The sequence below is a fragment of the Protopterus annectens genome, chromosome 3.part1 (genome assembly GCF_019279795.1).
Source record: "Protopterus annectens isolate FY-2018-M chromosome 3.part1, PAN1.0, whole genome shotgun sequence".
NCBI classification, from domain to species: Eukaryota; Metazoa; Chordata; order Ceratodontiformes; family Protopteridae; genus Protopterus; species Protopterus annectens.
Genome location: NC_056732.1, coordinates 1647300562 through 1647321635, shown reverse-complemented (window position 1 = coordinate 1647321635; position 21074 = coordinate 1647300562). Strand labels below are relative to the sequence as shown.

At 37.6% G+C, this 21074-nt stretch overlaps 2 protein-coding genes across 2 annotated transcripts in view; one reads left to right on the top strand and one right to left on the bottom strand.

Annotated features, from left to right (window-relative positions):
- The window catches only part of ANKIB1 (ankyrin repeat and IBR domain containing 1), a 2275843-nt gene extending 2274254 nt beyond the window's left edge, over positions 1–1589 (bottom strand). The window contains exon 1 of the mRNA XM_044067672.1: positions 1422–1589. The gene's annotated coding sequence lies outside the window, so the exon portion shown is untranslated. The remainder of the gene's footprint in view (positions 1–1421) is intronic.
- A 9-nt stretch (positions 1590–1598) lies between these two features.
- Positions 1599–21074, top strand: part of KRIT1 (KRIT1 ankyrin repeat containing) — a 772078-nt gene continuing 752602 nt past the window's right edge. The window contains exon 1 of the mRNA XM_044066350.1: positions 1599–1966. The gene's annotated coding sequence lies outside the window, so the exon portion shown is untranslated. The remainder of the gene's footprint in view (positions 1967–21074) is intronic.

Here is a 21074-nt window from a genome sequence, read left to right as displayed (position 1 = left end):
AAGCAGATCCAATTTACTACACAACAGCTCAAAATTTCAGCCTTGCCTTCCATTTGCCAGCAATGGAATGTACTAACAGTTTTAAGGAAGAGATTTACAACAATAAATATAATGAAAAACAGTTGTTTATAGTCTACAAACTATCAAACTGTTCACAAATTAACATCCAAACAATGCATTCTAACTCAGACAATGAAGTAATGTATGCTAGTCTTCTCACACTATACAGGTAATATGCTATAACACCATATGGTTGAATTCTCCACTCAGCAAGATCCATTCTACTTTAAAAGGTACAAAAAGGGAAGATCATTTTACAGTTAACCCTTAAATACACTACAAGGACATAAACTTTCTTGACAAATTACCTCCATCTACTACCAACTACTATTAAGCTCATCATTATGGTATCTGCAGATGAAGTCAGCATTTTTTCAAGAGAAAGGTGATAGTAAATCAGCACAGTAAATACTTCACATTTCAAAAGTGGTGTAAATATAGTTATGACTTTCACAGTGTTAAATAGGCATAAACTTGACTTACAAAGTAAAACACATCTGAAATGAATAAATACACAACAGGTTTTGCAACTTCTGTTATTTCATTCACTAAATCAGTCACTCACCTAAGCATAGTTATCCTGCTAAAGAAAACGAATAGCACCGTTTGTGGTCACTAGATTATTTAAAATGCATTTATTCTACACAGTTCTAGCAGTCACAGCTATGCATAAAGTTTTATATGGATACATAATAATGTTAACACTTAAAGCACTACCACAGTTTAGACACACTTTTCTGAACAATAACAGTTGTCACATACAGTACTCTTCCTCACGCTGCTTTTCAACTGGACAAAAGACTGGCATTTTCATATTATTAATAAATACAATAGCAGGAACTCTGTGAAATAAAAGGAATGCAAAAAATCATAGATTCAGCACTGATTTCCAAAGCTTCTTACAAAAATACGGACTTCAAGAGGCCTCCCAATCCGTACAACAACTGATTTACTTATACCATAAAAGAGTGACACGCTTGTCAATTTGGTATTCTCACAAGTCCAAATACTTTGCAGTAATATGCACAATGGATACAAATGCTTACGATATCTGTCAACAATCTGCAAAAAAAATCTGCGTGCGATTATGCCCGCTTGGTATGCTTCCAGCACCCAAACAGTTTTGTTGGGGTTGCATGACAACAAGATCTACTAACATTTCCAGCTAGTAAATTCAGAACTTAGTCCCTGTTTCCACGATGACTTGAGTTTCTGTTGTACACTAAAAATACAGAAGAGAAGGTGGAAGATAAACAAACAAAACGCCAGCACTCAACCACATTACAAAAAGTATCATTACCACGCCCTCAAAAAAATAAATAAAAAATAAAAAAAAATCTTACTGAGCTATATAAACTTACAGCAGACAAAAAGTCCAGCTCTGGCCTGAGATTGCCGGCTTTCTTTCACGGGTGCAGACAATCCATGCTCTTCCTCCCTTTCAGTGTACCAGTAGCTATCCTGCCTATCTGTACTGACTCTTGTTTGTACTAAGAGTGAAAACAAGAGAAAGAACCCAGCCAACTAGATCAGCAACAGCGTCTCCCACAGCTGACCTGGAAGTTGGTACCCAGTCAGTGTCTGTAACACCGGAAGGAGTATGTGTACACTCCCACCTAGCAACAGCGAACCGAGAGATGGAGGGAGGGGCACTGTTACTTTCTTGAGGATGAATTTGTGCTCGTGATAGCCAATTTCAGCCGAATATCTCAGTATATTATTCTGTGCCTTTGTTATTTGCACATATGGATATCAGACTGCATGTGGTAGTTTACAGACTTTTCTATCTGCCAGATTGGATATGTGAGCAGATAAAACCCAGCTGGGAAGAACTGTTTTCTTGTGTGATGTCATCGTATGTTTTCATAACTATTGTTAGAAGTTCCGTTTGAGTGTAACTGGGAAGGTAAGAAAGTTGGTTCGGGGGGATTTTACTGCTGTACATGAGGCGAAGTGTGATGTACTTGGTGGTTGCTCTAAGTACACTGGTAAACAAATGCAGCAACAAGTTATCAGGAGTTTATAATGTTTTTTGTAGTATACCGGCAAGCTGCATCCTGTTGTTCCGAGTTTTTCATCTGACATTTGCCCTCATTTTCTGCAGCTGTGAACCTGTAACTTAACTAGAGCTGCGCTTTCAGACTTGAACGAGGTAAATAAGGCAAGATGCCCAATAATTTAATCTGTTGACACATACTTTCTTGTGAATGCCACCGTTATCGTAACTCTCAAATGAATCGGGATAAGCATCAGAGACAAATCCAGAAATAATCAGTGCCAATTTGGGACAAACATGTTTGTTAAAATATTAGTAATATTAAATTGATAGAATAGACAAAATTAAAGGATGTGAATTAATATACATTTTCTGAAGTAAAAGAAGTCTGTAACGCTTAATGATTGTTTCCATTTATTAAGTGTAATTCACTACATTTTCTCCAAAAAGTCCCGACCTCCAAGGTATAGGACGGATTAAGTGGAACATGGCCAAAATCCGAGTCAAAAATAGGGACGCCCCTGACAATTGGTAGAAAGGTATGATTCTTGTAGTGATAAGGGCTACTGGACTTCTCATGTATCTTACTCTTCATGTGGTACGTGTTCCTTGAAATTTTAGGTAAAATGTATTTTCTTTCAGCTGTTTTGGAGGAGGGTCTAGCTCTTATGAGGGCCATTGTTAAAAGAAATGGTGTGTCTGGAAAAACGTAGGCATGATATTGATGAGTTGAATAAGAAAATTCACGAAGATCTGATGTTTTCAATTAATGAATATAAACAAGACTATCCGATTGTGTTGCAAGATGTTGATAAAACTTTTCATAAGAACTTCAAAGAAAACTGGATAGGGATTATAGAGAAGGAAAAGCGTATATTATTCCAAAGGGGATGAATGGGGTTGGTAAAAGAAATAATAATAACAAAAAACTACACTCATGGCAGTTATAATAGTAATTACCGCAATACTAGCTACAGGTATGTAGGCCATCAGAATATAGAAAACAGTAACACTGCTACACAGGAAGAGATCCCTTTAGGGAGCGAGGAACCATGGAGATCGGAAAGGATCAGGAGTTTAGGGTCCCAACCAACATATGCTCAAATGAGGAGAGCTCACCTCCCCAACACCCCAGACCTCAGGGCATACATAGACCCTATCCATGATGTATGAAGAATTGCACCATATGACTATGGGAGATAGGTCAACTGGGTTAGGACCAGGAAATGATACGCTGAGTTACCACCAACGGCAATGTGATGTTGACACAAGATAATTTCCATATTTTTAACTACACGGACATACCAATTTTATAGCCACTTCAGTTTATTTAAAAAGGGATTCACCTGTGTACCGGCTAGAAAAGATAACTTACCTAACACTATTTTGGATATAAAGATGTTTATCCGTAAACTTAATTTAGAGGTGATATTCAGTGAGCACCCCCAAGAGAACCATGATAAGATTTTGAGTAGGACTAGCACTTCTAATCTACTGCTTCACCACAAACTATTACATTTTGAAACTTTGGTAGTTAATGATGTGAGGAAGTCTGTTAGTTCACAGAGATATTACAGGAGCAACCTTACAACAGAGGTAGTAAAAGTATTTGGGGAATTGACCTGTAACAAAAAAGTGAGAATCATGAAACCTGATAAAGTTGGTGGGGCAGTATTAATGGAATACTGGGTTTATACAGTTAAAACGATGGAAATGTTGAACACTGATAATAGGTACTCAATAGTCTCTCGCAATGTAGTTAACATTGCGTATAGTAAAATTGATATGTTGTTAAATGACAACTTGATGCAAGGGTTGATAGATAAAAAAAAGTTTGCTTTTTTAGAGTACCAAAACCATTTATTCCAGGTATTTTTGGGATTCCTAAGGTCTATAAGGACCAAAGGGACCCGCCTTTGAGACCAGTGGTTACATCGGATGGATCAAAAACCCAACCTTTAGCTATATATGTTGATAGAAAATTAAAACCTTTTTATAAAGACTCCCCACACATCTTGATTGATTCATGGAGTTTTCTCATTAAGATGAGTGATCTGGAATTAATCCTGAATTTTATTTCATCACTGTAGATGTAAAGGATTTGTTTTCGGTCCTTCTCCATGACTGGGAACTTGAGTGGTTTGAAGAAATGATGATTGAGTTCAAATTCTTAAACGAGCATTAATTTATATTAGTGTTGGAAAATATGGAGCTAGTCCTAAGGAATAATTTTATATATTTTCATGGGGAATATTATCACCAGTTAGATGGGGTGGCAATGGGCACATTGTGTACCCCCATTTTCGCCAATGTTATGTTGTATTGGGAAAGACGATCCGTGTTTAAATCTGAGTACAACAGATATGTAAGGAAGTATTTTCACTTTTTGGATGACGTTTTTATTGTATGGCAGGGACCCAAAGATTTGATAGCTCTATTTATTCATTATTTAAATAATACAACTGAATTTTTGGAGTTTACACATGATATACAAAAGGAGGAAGTGCATTATTTGGATGTTAATATAATGAAAGACAACACTAATAATAGATTTGTGTCCAAAGTTTACAGAAAGAGTTGTTTTTCTGACTCTTATTTGTCACCCCTTGGCATAAAAGAGGAATATAGTCAAAGGTCAGATGGTGCAGGCAGTATGACATCTGCTCGGGATAATTTGGTTACTGAGTTAGAGTATGTATGAACTTTATTTGTAGAGAGAGAGAGGATACCCAGATGAGTTAATAATATCATTGAAGGAAGAAATACTATCTGGATGGGGGATAAAATATTTACCATTATTAAATAACCCATTTCCTCTGGTCAAGATAGGGGGCAACCCAATTGGGAATTCAAACACTAATAACACTGCAGACCACGTACATTCATATTTGGTGACAACTTTTTAACCTAGACACGAGTTTGGTTAGAGAGATTTTGAATAAAAAATGGGAAATTTTTAGGAAGATGTCAAATAGTCTGAAAGTATTTAATAGAAGCCTAAAATTTAGTTTTAGGAGGAATTGCAACTTGAAGGATATTTTTGAAAAAGGCATATAGGATGATGAGAATGTAGGTAGGACTAAGAAGCGAACCTACAAATGTGGTAGGAGTTCCCAGTGTGCTTTCTTAGTTAATCTTGAGGAATTGCATCTTCCTAGACCACCCTTTAGATCTAGAGCTACTCAGTATTATAGCTGTCAACCCAAAGGGGTCTTATATATTGCATATTGTACCACCTGTTGTGCATTTTATATAGGCAAAATGGAATGTACCCTGAGACAAAGGATATACTAACACTTGCATGAGATAAATCGGAAGATGGAAACCAATGCCTTATATAGGCATACTTTGAATTGTCAGACAGAAGATTTAAAATTTTGGGTTTTGGAGTCAGTGGAACACACTGATAGGGGAGGCGACTGGAAAACCAGGTTAGAATATAAGGAATTAATCTGGCAGTTACTCCTTGATGCCTGTGTTTTCCCAGGTTTGAACGACCATATTTCACTGATTCCAGCTTTAAAACTTAAGGCACACAAATTAAAAAAAAAAAAATATATATATATATATATATATATATATATATATACACATACATACACACACACACACACACAATTTATATAAAGTATTTATAGAAATGTATGTTATACTAAGTTTTTAAAAGACCTTTTTTTTTTTTAATATATAAAATTTTGTATATTGAGTATATAAAGTTTTTTTTTTTTTGGGTGGAGTTTAAATGTTTATAGCCAATTGGGATGTCAGTGCTGTGTACTTAAATGTTAAGGAAGTTACAACAAATAATTCTGATGAAGTTTCCTGTAAGGAGACGAACATGCTCAATCTAGCTTCATGTGGATTAAACTTCTTTCATACTGTTGGTGTTTGTGATTTCATTTCATCCTAACTTTGGGAACTGCATTTATTGGTGCCTTGAGTGTCATACTGGAGTGGTGTGGTTATTAGTGACTTTTTCTCTCTTTTTCCACTGCTTTGGGTTAGGGTGGTCTACTGTGCCTATTGAAATGCAACAATCTGAATTGATTATGCGTGTTTACTAGTCATTTCCAGAAGCTGTGATGTTTGAGCAACACCCATAACTGTCTCTGTGACTTTTCTGTCCTCCAATAAAACTTTTGAGGAAGCTTGTGTCTTCCTTCGGCTATACTCTGACAGATGCTTTTTTTAGATTTATATTACAGTTTGGTAATGTGAACTAGATGTATTACAATTGTCAGTATCTTGCATTGTTTATTGTGATTACATCCCCCACATTAATGTATTTGCTGAATAATTGAACTAGTCCAAAGACAATTTTTAGCCACGTCTCAGCCAGAAGGTAGTAGCAGATTTTCAAAACAATGTTTACAAAACGGATTACATTCTGGGTTACATTTCAAACTAACATTTGCATTTAGGTTATATTATAACCAACATTTATAGTTTGGTAACGTCTGTAGTTCTGCTTTTACATGAATATTTGCACAAACGCTGCATTCTGTACAAGAATACAACCACTTACACTGTTCAGTAATTGCTACAGCTGGGCTTTTACGTGAATGGTACTTATACAAGTCATCACATTATGTACAAGGGCAGTAACATTACTTGCATATTGCTGAACATTGTGTGATTTATAGTAGAAAAGCTTAGGCATAACTTCACTAGGTCTAACCATGTTCAGTTATATTTGTTAGTGATAATGTACTTTCAAGACCTTTCAAAAAAGAGTTAGTTTACTAGTTTTTTGTACTTTGCATGGTAGAGTATTCCTTACTAGAGAAACAGTTTTGTGTTACTCTTTCTGTTGTTTAGGGGGTCTTAAGCTCTAGTTTGTCTTGACTTCTTATGTTATACTATTAACTTCTGACTGCTAATGTGTTTTTTAAAGGTACAATCTAGTTTTCATTTAATAGCTTGTAGGATAGAGTGGTTAATAAAAAAAAAATAATAAGTGGCCTTTCCTCAACTGGTAAGCCTTTGATTTTCTGTATGGAATCAGAGTGGAGCTCTGTTTTATATGACCAATGAATTAGGGTATTTTGTACTTGGTTAGCCCTTCATTATAAAGAAGAACATAACAGTGATACAAGTAGTTTAGAAGCAACAGTTTTAGGACAGGTTAAATTAGAATATGGCTCAAATATAAAAAAGTAAGTTATGGAAAATGGAATCCGTTATAATTTTAAAGTTCAGTAATTTAGCACCCATAGGGTTAAACAGAGAATGCCATTGGAAGTGTTTTTCTTTAATTAGCACACTGAAATTAAGTGGATCTAATCAAATTAGTGTTAATTGAATATGGGATATAAGGCATGCTGTTGGAACAAAGAGGTATACTCTGAAAAGGCTTTTGGTCGAGGCGCTAGAGGGAATACTTTTTGTCTCTTTTTTTATGGATTGTATTCTACTATAAGAGAGAGAGAGAAATTCTGTTTTATTTATGGACTGTACTAGAGCGTCTTCTGTGTGGAGGCATACGTGAATGGGCGTGCCTTCGTTGAAGGTTGTGCTTCAGGGCTGGTAACCCGGCACATAAAAATCCACTACCAAACATTAGCGAACCGGAGTTCCGCTGTGGCGACCCCTAACCAGGATAAACCAAAAGACGCAACAACTCTACTACAAGGCAGAGGGCGGCCACAATGGTGCAGCGGTTAGCGTTGCCGCCTTACAGCAGGAGGTTCTCCGGTTCGATCCTCAGCTGGGGTGCCTTCTGTGCGGAGTCTGCATGTCCTCCCTGTGGTCACGTGGGTTTCCTCCAGGTGCTCCGGTTTACTCCCACATCCCAAAGGCATGCTGTACTGGATTGGGCACTCTAAACTGGCCCTAGGTGTGAGTGTGTGTGTGCCTTCTGTGGAAGGTTGGGCACCGGACTGGCAACTCGACACCGTAAAACTCCAGTGCCAATCATGAGCAGACAGGTGATCCGCTGTGGTGACCCCTAACCGGAAAAAGACGGAAGAAGAAGAAGATGACTCTACTACAAGGCAGAGCATTTGCTGAACATTGTATTGGATTTCTTTTGCTATTCCACAAGTGTTTTAATAAATACTAAAGGGAATCACTGGCTTTCTTTTTTGGACTGTGGTTCTTTATGTCTAGGTAAAGGTAATTCAGATTTTTTATTCCAGCTAAATAAATACCCTTAGATACTACTGTTTGTGCCTCCAAGGCCTTCATTATATCTTGGTAATTCAGATCTTTTATTCCAGCTAAAAATGCCCTTAGTTACTACTGTTTGTACCTCCCAACACTTCTGTCAAAGTATTATGTAGGGAATTTTTTTTAATTCAGCCAACTTGTTATATTCTCCAAAAAACATTATTTATTTATCTTTCTCTTTCTTTACTGGGAAGTTCCGACTGGGGTTTATCCCATTTTTTGTGGAGGCCAAGGGAGAAAAGCTCCACATATTTGGCAAGTACATTTAAAGACAAAAAAATGACAGTTTGTAAAATAGTTTTGAGTTTAGATGAAAACACAATTATATGAATGCCTCTAGAACACCTTATATAATATACAGTAGCCTATGAATTTAAGGAAGTAAATTTTTTTCATGAAGTAGCTGGTTACAGAAAAAATATACAGATAAGCACATTACGTAATACATACACTGTTTATCAAATGGAACAGATAAAGGCAGCAAATGCAGCAAGGGATTTAGGTAAGGGGTAAAATTTAAGAGGAGTACTGTGACAAGGGTGGACAGGATTAGGAATAAGTATATTAGAGGGTCTGCCCAGGTTGGAAGGTTTGGAGACAAAGCCAGAGAGACAAGATTACGTTGGTATGGACATGTGCTAAGGAGGGATGCAGAGTATATTGGGAAAAAGATACTAAGGATGAAGCTGTCAGGTAACAGGAAAAGAGGAAGGCCTAAGATACAGTTTATGGATGTGGTGATAGAGGACATGCAGGTGGTTGGTGTGACAGAGCAAGATGCAGAGGACAGGAAGAAATGGAAACAGATGATCCGCTGTGGCCACACCTAATGGGAGCAGCCGAAAGAAGAAGTAATTACATGAAACATTAAGACAAAGGTTGTATAGGCCTGTATTAAAGAAAATAGAGTTAGTGGAAGTTATCTCAGAATGGAAGTTTTGTATGAGAGAAAGTATGTAGAGGGTGGAGTGGCATTCTATAGAAAAAAATAGTGTAAATGGCAGTTGTGGGATAATATGCAGTGAGATTTCTCAGCAAAAGAGAGATAGTTACATGGGTAGGGGTAGGTTACAGAAAGTTAAATAAAATGACTAACTTTGAAGATGGAGTGGTGGTTGGGGTTAGTCTGGGGTAGTTCACAGGCACAACCTGTCGTAGTATCCCTTTTAGAGCTGAGCTTTTTTTTGGTGGGGGGGGATTATTAGTTTATGGGCTGTAATAAGTTGATGGTAGTTTGAAGTGTGTTTAAGTTCTAGCCATTTAAGGTTTTTTAGTGCTATGTAATGATGTTTTTTTTGAGGATTATTTGTAGCAAATTTTGTTGGAGGCTGTCTCTAATTTATTTTTGATGGTCAAGTTAAGATTTGTAAAGGTGGGTGAGGCATAGAGTAGGGATGGAAATAAGTATGTTTGTGCTATGTTTTTTTTCTGGCGTTAACATGTTCACAATTTTCTCTCATCTCCGTCATATTGCCAACATTTACTACCTATGTGAGGAAAAATCCTCCAAAGTCTTCTTAAGGTATAAAAATACTTATGCAGATACTTCCATGCAAAAATCCTTTTTGTTGCAGCCTTCAGAGCCCAAAATATTTCTTCCCATTGTGCCTTTGTGATTCCAATTAGTACATTTCTCATTCCTATATATTCTCCTACACAGGTTGTCTGGTGATTCCCTACATCTCTTTAGTAATGCCAGATATTCCTAGAAGTAGTTCTCTAAATGCCCTAAATACCTGAATAAGGTCTCATCTTAAATATCTGTATTTAGCACAATACAATTTCAAAATTGTTTATCTTTCATGATAACTTATTTTCACTTCCAGAGATGGTCTTAGTATATTTCCACAGTAGTCTTTCCAATTTACTTGGGTGAATTTTCTTATAAGGTTTACACATATGTTCTTTTATACTCTAGTTTCGATCTGATACAACTTACAATGATTTAATCACTTTTGATTTACTAGACTTTATAAACATTTTTATACAGCCTATAGTTTTAAAACTGTCATTAACCAGTTGATTGATATTATCAGGAAAAACTCCAAGTTGGATCTACCCCATATATCCAGGTCCTTAAATGAATTGCCGTTTCAATGAATGTATGCTGTATTAAATCTTCAGTCTATGGTTCCAAGTGTCATATGCTTAGTTTTTGAGGTGTTTATCAGCATTTTATTTTCCTGCACCCAAATGGTCAATTTAGTAAAGGTCTTTTACAGACATCCTCTGTCTGTAACAGATGTAATTAGTTTACCCATTGTAAAGTAATCTGCATTGAGACTGTAGAACAATTCAGGTGAAGAAGGTAGATCAGAGGTGTTCTGTAGTCTTCATGCAGATGAAGGCTATATTACAACTCAGATGAAGAAGATGGATCTGGTTCAACCTAAATGAGTATGGGCCTAGGACATAGCCCTGTGGGACAAACCTAGAATTGTACCTGTCTGTTTGCTGTATGATACTAACAATGTCCTATTTACAAGACTTACAGCTATCCATAAAGCTTGATGATAACTCTATATAAGATTATATCTCAGCACACATTTTCATTTATAGCTGTTATCATATTATTGTAAAACATCATGTTACAGGTAGTTATAGATCTAGTTTCAACATATGCATGGTGATTTATGGTTTCAAGTGCCAACCTTTCCAATTCTGACAATAATCGTCCAACATAACCTTTTCCGTTATTTTTCCATAACAAAAAAGTAAACACATAGGTCTGTATGACTTTAAGTTTGTCCTGTTTCCCTTTCCTTTTAAAAACTGGTTTAACAAGTGCATGTCTCGTGCCTTGTGGAATTTTGGAATCTTCCGTACTTTAATGACCTAGTGGATAGTGGATATAATGGTACTGTAAGTGCAAGCTAAAGTGTCCTCTAGTTATTATTACCGATTTCAACTCCTCCCTAGTTATTATTACCGATTTCAACTCCTCCCTGTGTTTTTTGGTCTATTTTGCATAGTTCTTTTTAAATATATTATAATTTAATTTCAGTATTTGAAATTACTTGGATGTTACTAGCATAATTTGTCACCCCTTCGTGGAGCCAATACATTTTAGAATCTACACACAATTTTATCAATTTGCATGATTTTACTCCCACCACATCTTGCGTATTTATAAAATGTTTTTCTGTCCTGCTAAATATCTTTATATACAGTGGATATAAAAAGTTTACACACCCCTGTTAAAATGCTAGGTTTTGTGATATAAAAAATGAAACCACAATAAATAATTTCAAAACTTTTCCCACCTTTAATGTGACCTATAACCTGTACAATTCAATTGAAAAACAAACAACTCTGGTAGGGGAAAAATATAAAAAATAAAAAACGTACCATAAGCTGGTTGCATACGTGTGCACACCCTTAAACTAATACTCTGAAGCACCTTTTGATTTAATTACAGCATTCAATCTTCTTGGGTATGAGTCTATCAACATGGCACATCTTGACTTGGCAATATTTGTCCACTCTTCCTTGCAAAAGTGCTCCATATCAGTCAGATTGCGGGGGCATCTCTTGTGCATAGCCCTCCAATTCACCCCACAGATTTTCTATGGGATTTAGGTCTGGGCTGTGGCTGGGCCATTCCAAAACTTTAATTTTCTTCTGGTGAAGCCATTCTTTGTTGATTTGGATATATGCTTGGGTTCATTGTCATGTTAAAAAGTGAAATTCCTCTTCATCTTCAGCTTTCTAGCAGATGCCTGAAGGTTTTGGGCCAAAAGTGACTGGTATTTTGAACTGTTCATAATTCCCCTCCACCTTCACTAAATCCCCAGTTCCAGCTGAAGAAAAGCAACCCCAAAGCATGACACTGTCACCACCATGCTTCACTGTGGGGATGGTGTTCTTTTGGTGATGGGAAGTGTTGTTTTTGCACCAAACGTACCTTTTGGAATTGTGGCCAAAAAGTTCAACCTTGGTCTCATCAGACCACAATACATTTTCCCACATGCTTTTGGGAGACTTGATGTATTGTTTTCCAAATTTTAGCCAGGCCTGGATGTTTTTCTTTGTAAGAAAAGGTTTCCGTCTTACAACGCTACCCCATAGCCCAGACATATGGAGAATATGGGAGATTGTTGCCACATGTAGTACACAACCAGTACTTGCCAGAAATTCCTGCAGGTCCTTCAGTGTTGCTGTAGGTCTCTTGGCAGGCTCCCTGACCAGTTTTCGTCTTGTCTTTTCATCAATTTTGGAGGGACGTCCATTTCTTTGCAATGTCACTGTTGTCCCATATTTTCTTCACTTTTTGATGACTGTCTTCACTGTGTTCCGTGGTATATCCAATGCTGTGGAAGTTATACCCTTCTCCTGACTGATACCTTTCAACAATATGATCCCTTTGATGCTTTGTAAGCTGTCTGCGAACCATGGCTTTTGCCATAGCAGAGATTGAGTAAATGTCAGGCAAATCCTACTAGGACAGCTGAACTTTATTGGGGTTCATCAGAGTCTCTTTAATTGATGGCAGGTGTGTACCCAAGAAGACTGAATGCTGTAATTAAATCAAAAGATGCTTCAACAAAGTATTCGTTTAAGGGTGTGCACATTTACGCAACCAGCGTATTGTACGTTTTTTATATTTTTACCCCTAACATATTTGTTTGTTTTTCAATTGAATTGTACAGGTTATAGTTCCCATTAAAGGTGAAAACAAATTTGAAATGATTTATTGTGGTCTCATTTTTTTATATCACAAAAACCTGGCATTTTAACAGGGGTGTGTAGACTTTTTGTATCCACTGTAAGTTTTCTTCAACATTTTCCTGATCTTCTTTTCACTGTGTTAGTCTGTCCAGTTTGTTTATTTTAGTTTTGAAAGTTATACTTTGACATAATTTCTATTGTTTGCATTTTATCTCTTATCTTAACTAAGTATTTAGCTGTTATGGAAATATATTTTCATGATCTTTTGTGTCTAGATCCTGATATTTAACATTTTTTTTTAATTTTTTACATCAAAACTTGCTGTATTCCTTTTGCACTCTTTCCACTGAATACATCACTCCAGTTAGTGTTACATAATGGCCGTTTTCCTTCATATAGTCTGTTATTAGTGTTCTGTTAATTGGTTTACATTTCAGTTTGGCTGGTACAATTATCTAGTAACAATTTAACCTTTATAGCCGCATGATCACTGCACATCAAAGGTGGTAAAACTTCACATGACCTAACTGTTATTTCCTTAGGAACACAAACAATGTCCAATATGTTCCATTCCCTGGTAGATTTGTTTACAATCTGCAGCGTTGTTCCTGAATTTAGGTTGCTTATAATTTCCTTATTCCAGGCTGTTTCTGGTAAGTTAAAATCCCCAGTTATCATTTTCCTCTCATGTTTCATGCAAGAAATGTATGCATTCCTCCATGTCATCAGCACTTGACTTTGGTGGCCTATACATTCTACCAATTGTGATCAGTTCTAAGGTTGTCTTTATAGTATCTGTGTTATCATCAAGCATGTATTAATCAAAGGTCTTTTTCTTTAATCATGTTTCACAAACAATAATAACATCAATCTTGTGTGAATATTATAACAAAGTTTCCAGTAAAAAATGTTATTGGTAATGCTTCTAATATTAACAATCAATACAGATAAATCAGAATTTTGTTATCTGTGAACATGTACATTTCTGACCTGGTGAAAATCCCACCTTGCAAAAATAAGGCAGGTAGAGCTGAACTTCAATAACTGAATCACTCAAATCCAATGTTGGTAATAGAAACACACTTTATTCATAAAAAATATGACACTCTGTAAGCGCTTTTGTTTAAGGCTATGTTAAACTTCATCAGATAATTTAAAAACAATTACATCACATCCTTGTATATAATTACTCATTAATTCATTGGACCCTTGATAAATTGATTAATTAACTACTATGCATGCTACTTTGTTGCTATTATAAATAAATACATTCATAAATACTTTTAAAAATGTTGAAAGATAAAAAAGTAATGAAATAAATTTAATATGATGTGCTTAAGCATAAAATTGAATAAAAATCTTTTAAATATGTAAAACTTATGTCCATATAAGAATTATGTATGTAAAAAGATATATAAAAAAAGTGTATAAAAATATATGTTGTGAACATGTATTCTAGATGTATATACACACTTAACTGCCAAGCTTAAATCTGGTAAAATGCAAAAATTAGAAAGGGACTTGAATCAATATGCTAGTGGAATTGCATATCCTAACCCCCCAGGTGGGCAACGGAGGAACAGACAAATTTATGATGCTGACAATTTTAACAATGAGCCAACGGATTCAAGGGACAATACACAACAGCCTAACCAACTATATGACCAAGAGTTCCCGAACTAAGAAGGTCAGAAAGAATCCAAAATGAAACCAACCCCCAAAACATGTACAATCAATCAGCAGGGGTTCAATGGGCCAGGCCGAAAAACCAAGCAGTGGAGGACTCAAACAATGATAATATTTCCAGCATGAATCTTTGTATAATGAATGATATTCAGAAGTGTAATGCCTATCAAGTATCTGAGCATGTCAGTAATATTATTGTTAACAATACAAGAGGAGATTTTAAAGTTTACAATTTTCAGATGCATATGTAGATGAACATGTTGCAGACTTATTAGCCAAAGGAACATTTGTCCCAACTAGGCCCTTTGATTTTACTAGCACAATGATAGATCTCAAAATGTTAAGAAAAATAAACTTTCGTTTGCTATATCAAAATAATATAGACAATGAGAGAAGCAAATATAGCATAAGCAGTATCTATAATCCCCCCTACAGCCTAGATTAATCACCTATGAAAAATATGTGAGCATGAGTTAGTGCTTACACAGAATAAATATGAGAGGTAATTATAAATTGAATTTAAATGAAAATGAACAAAGTATTTTAAATACATTAAAAAATGAAAACGCAAGAATTATGAGACCCGACAAAGGAGGGGGAGCAGTAGTTATGAGCCAGGACATTTACAATAAAAAACTAAATAGCATTTTGAACACCGACACTTATATAGAAGTGTCACTTAATGAATTGAATGGTGCCTATAGGAAAATATATGGTCAGATAAATGACATTTTCCTTGAAAGACGGATACATCTAGACTTGTACTATTACTTAAACAAAACCTCTCCTGGAATTCCTGTTTTCTTTGGCAGTCCCAAATTTCATAAGAGTGTCAGTGACCCCCCCCCCCCAATGCGTCCGTTAGTGGATGGCAGAGATTCTGTTACTTCTGCATGCACTAAGTATATTGATTATGAACTTAAGAATATTTTAGGAAAAAAAGTACAAATCTGTAAAGATTCTTGGACATTTTTAAAACATATGAATGATGTCCAATTTGATCAAAATTATATTTTAGTAAGAATAGATGTATGCGATCTTTACACTGTCCTCCCACAAGCTATAGGATTAAAATGGGTTAATGAAATGCTCATTCATCATAAAGTGGCACATGATACAGTCAGTTTAATAATGGAACTATTAGAAATGGTGTTAAGCAACAATTTTATAGCTTTTGATAAGAAATACTTCCTACAAAAAAAAGGCATCACTGTGGGGTCACCATGTGGTGGGGCATACGCTAATTTAGTGATGGCCTTTTGGGAGAGGAATTTTTGTATTCAATACTAGATATAATACATTTTTAAAGCCTTATCATAGATTTCAAGATGACATCAGTATCATGTGGAATGGTACACAAGATATGTTAAATGAATTTCTGATATATATAAATAGTACTACAGATTTTTTAAGGTTCACTTGGGATATCAATGTGGAATACATGAACTATTTGGATGTCCACCTTGTTAAAGATAGAATTCAATGAAGTTTATACAGCACTCGTACATAGAAAATAATCTTATTCAAACTGTTTTTTTTTACAATACAGTAGTTCACATCCGGTGCACCAGAAAAAGTCTGTTATCAAGGGGCAACTGGTTAGGGCAGCCCAGATGGTGACAAATCTCGATGAATTTATAGATGAATGCAATTTATTTCCGCAATATGTTCATTAGCAGAGATCATCCTATGGCTTTAATAGATGCATTGATACAAGAAGTAACCACTAAGAGAATCAATGGGCACTTTAAACCCATTCTAGATAAGCCAAATGATTTTCATGACTGTAACAGGCCTCATAGTAATAGAGAAGTGAACCTAGATAATGACCAGAATTGTGTACCAGTAAATAAGTGTGATTTTTCTAAAGCTTTGGTGCTTACTTATTCCCAGATCATAATATGATAAGAGATGTATTTGTAAACAATTGGACTATCCTGTTGGATGACCCCTGTTTTAGGAGTCCTATTAACGAGAGACTTAAAATAGTTTACAGAAAAGGGAAAAGTTTTAAAGAAATTCTCAAACAAACAAGTTGAATGCCCAGCCAGTTGAATATAGGTATGTCAAGTTGTGGGGCATGTCATTGGTGCCATAAAGTAAAGACGGGTGACAATTTTTATCTTAGAAATAAAAAATTCAGTTTACATAGTTAATACAATTGCAAGTCATAAGCAGTTGTTTATTTAGCAATTCATGTCCAATTTTTATATTGGAAAAACTGAGAGACAGTTGTCCCAAAGAATATACGAGCATGAATATGCTATTAAGAAAAATAAATTAAATAATGCTTTGACAAAGCACATTTTGAATACAGTGACCACCGATTTTCTTTCATGGCTATTGACCATGTAGAAATCGAAGATAAGCCATGGGGTGTGCAATTAGAGCTAAAAGAATTAAAATGGCAAATAAAAGTACTTGGGCTTTCAGGCCAGTTATTTTACATTAAGAGGGTTCGTGGTCTGCACTCTTGTGGGAGGAGAGGCTGGACTCTGCCCTTCTGAGCTGGGAATTTCTGGTTAAAGGCTTATAGTGCATGCATATCTGAACTGCTTCTTACTGAAGTTGGTGCGCCTTGTTTGCTGTGGCATAGACTGGATTCGGGCCTGCTGGATCTAGCTTTGTTTGTGTAACTTGAGCACTAATCCAGACATTCTCTAAAGTATTCAATTGTATTTATTACTGCTTGGTTGTAACTTGATTAAAGTGTAGCTATCATTCTAAGTCTTTTGGATTAAGCACTTGGGCTTCAGACCAGTTGTTTTACATTAGGAAGGTTTGTGGCAAGCACTGTGGTGGCAGGACAGGTAGCTTTCATCCTTCTAAGTTGGGAACTGCTGATTGAGAGCCCAGTGTCCAAGTGTATTAGTTCTGGTTTAGGCACTTGGGCTTCAGGCCAGTTATTTTACATTAAGAAGGTTCGTGGTCTGCACTCTTGTGGGAGAAGGGGCTGGACTCTGCTCTTCTGAGCTGGGAATTTCTGGTTAAAGGTTTATAGTGCTGAATATTTGAACTGTATCTTACTGAAATTGGTACACCTTGTTTGCTCTAGCATAGACTAGATCCAGGCCTGCTGAATCTAGCTTTGTTTATATGCTTGTTATTTCCCTGGAAGCTAATTCCACCTAATACGCGGCTTCTCAGCGCTTCTGTGGATCACTAGTGATATCTGCATTGCTTACTGTACTAGTTCCTTGTTTCACTTGAAAGAAAGTTACTGTTTGTCGTTTTTGCATTTAGTTACTTGTAACACATTGCACTCAAGTTACCTGGCACTTGCTCACTAAAGCAATTATATATGTCAGCACTAAAAATTAAAAGCACTACACCCTCACTCACCACTGGCCCTTGTTTTCAATTGTTAAGGAATTCCCAATATTATTCTAGCATGTCCAAAGGTCAGTTGTCAATCTCCTCTCCGGTCCAGCTGGTGAATCTGGGGATCTTGAGGCAATGTTATAACTGCCTCGTGTACACAGACAACCCTCTCCTCCTCCCACATAACACAAATACTTGCGAGAGATGCAGCTATTTAGCCAAACTGGAGGCTGAGCTCTCTCAACTCAGGACTGGCAAGACCAGACAGGAGGAGAAGGCAACTACACACACCACAAAACCAGCCTCACATAATGCTACCACACCACTGAATCAAACACATAAACACACAAAGACATACTCGGAGGCTCTGAGTATAAATTTACCTAAACAGCAGAGGCCTCCAAAGCAGACACCCAAACAACTGCTACCTCAAGACACCCCACAAGCAACACATAAACCACAAAAGCAGTGTGCAAAGCAGTCACAGCCCTTAAGGCCAAATACAACACCAAACATACTTGTCATAGGTGACTCCATAGTCAGACACACTGACGTCCCACTCACCAGGCTGAACAAGGAGAGGGTCACAGTAAGCTGCCTATCGGGCGCTAGAATCCACCACATAACACAAGCACTCGGGTCACTCCACGGCAAGTACAAATATGAAACAGTCATTGTCCATGCTGGTGTGAACAACCTGAGACGTACCTCCCTGGACTACATGAAAAGAGACATAGAGGAGCTCTCTGATTATGTAGCCCAGGCAGGTATGACCCTGACCCTGAGCAGTATCCTTCCTTCACCAAGAATGATGCCACAATATAGAGACAAGATGATCAGCTTTAACAATTGGCTTAATGTCTCGTGTCATTCAAAGGGGATCCAGTGTCTGTCTGCCTGGGATGACATGCTTGACAAGCCACGCTGCTTCCAAGGGCGGCGTGCACCTGTCACCCCTGGGATTCCGGATATTGGCTAAGGCTCTTGCCACCCCCATAGTGCCTTTTTTAGGCAAGGCTCAAATTCTAAACCTAACACCCGAGAAAACAAAAATGGGAAGAAACTGAGGGTAATGCTGCTCAATGCCAGAAGTCTAAATCTCAAAATGCACGCACTCGAGGCCCTTCTCAGTATGGAGAATATCGATGTCTGTGCTGTAACTGAAACCTGGTTCAAGGCTCCTGAGAGCACCCCGGCACTATTAGGTTTTACCTCCTATCATGCGTTCCGGCCCCAAAACCCGGACCACACCACAAAAGGAGGCGGTGTATCCATATTCATAAAGGATACCCACACCTCCAGGTTGTTGTCAACCCACGAAGCTTCGAAACCATCCAGGTGCAGCTAACCATAGGCAAAACTGCTCTACAAATTGTAGCATGCTACAGGCCACCCTCTCAAACTCAGGAACCCCACACAGCCTTCCTGAAGACACTGGAGGGTATAAATGTATCTCCAAACACCATCATATTGGGTGACTTCAACTACCGAATATAGACTGGGAACATTACTCAAGCCCTAACTTTCTAGCCCAACGGTTCCTGGAGTTCATAAATTCAAATGCCATGGAACAGCTAGTCACTGTTCCCACGAGAGGAGAAAATATACTAGATCTCATTATCACAAACATGGGGACAAAATTCTCCACACCGAAGTATATCCCTCATTGGTGAGATCTGATCATAAACTAATCTCACTGGAAATCCACATCCCGCCCCACCCCAAACAAAAGACCACAGTGAAGAACTTCTCTAAAGCAAACTTCACACTACTCAAGACTGGTGTGGTATCCTTCAAGGCCCCTGAGCCAGTGGAAACCACAACCCAAGCTGTGGAAGCCCTTACAAATGCCTTCTATGAACACCTCCAGGACTGCATGGATCAGGCAATCCCAAATAAAACCAAGACTCTTTCCACAAAGGGCAAACGTCTAGTCTGGTGGACCCCAGCCATTAACAAACTTTACAATAAGAGGAGAAAGCTATTACATGATAGAACAAAATCCATAAAAGGGAAGTCACCCCTGATCATTATTAGTAAAATAAAAAAAGCACTCATAAAATCAACTAAGGCCAATTTTGAGAGAAAAATTGCCATGGATTCAAAGGACAATCATAAGGCCTTTTTCAGCTATGTTAGGAACCTGGGTGGAAACTCCCAGATATGCTCAGAATTAGTCCAAAATGATACAAAAATCACTGAACCCACAGACATTGCCAACATACTGGCAGACAGGTTCAGTGCAAACTTCACCCCCCTCTCCCCCCCTAAAGGAGAGATAACTATCCCAGCGGAGTGTAGCCTCCCAGACATCTCAAATGCTAAAAACACAGCATCAATGGGACCGGATGGTGTCCCCGGCTGTGTGCAACACGAGCTAAATGAGGAATTAAACCCGCACATAAGGCAGCTGTTTAATCTCAGCCTTACCACAGGATATGTGCCCAAGGAGTGGCGTACGGCAACTGTGGTCCCACTCCACAAAGGCGGTGCCTCTACGGACCCTGGTAATTACCGCCCCATAAGCTTAACAAGTCTAGTCTGCAAAGCTATGGAGAGGATCATAATGGAGCTCATAAACAAAGATATAGGGGACTTGCAGACATTGGACCCGACCCAGTTTGGCTTCGTCAAGGGAAGATCATGCCTTTTGAACTTGGTCGACTTCTTCGAAACAGTCACCAAGGCCATTGATGAGGGAAAGGCAGTCCATACAGCCTACCTTGACCTTGCAAAGGCTTTCGACACAATACCCCACTCGGGTATTGTAGAAAAACTTACCAGCTTAAATGTAAACCCATATGTCACAAGATGGGTTGCAAACTGATCTTAAGGACAGAACCCACGGGGTTAGAGTTGCTGGCGCTATGGCAAACTCCAAGCCGATCACAAGTGGTGTCCCACAGGGCTTGGTCCTTGGCCCCCTATTGTTCGGCATCTACTTCTCAGAAGTACAGGCCAACATGGGAGGACTTTGGCTGACAAAGTTTGCAGACGACTGCAAACTGGGCGCCATAGTGGAAAGTGCATCGGACTCTGATATCTTTCAGAAGGGACTCACAGAAACAGATAGCTGGTGCCAGAGCCATGGCCTGAAGTTAAACGCCAAAAAATGTATAGTCATACCCTTCGGGAAAAACAAGGTAACCCCAAGCTACCATATAGGTGGCAATCC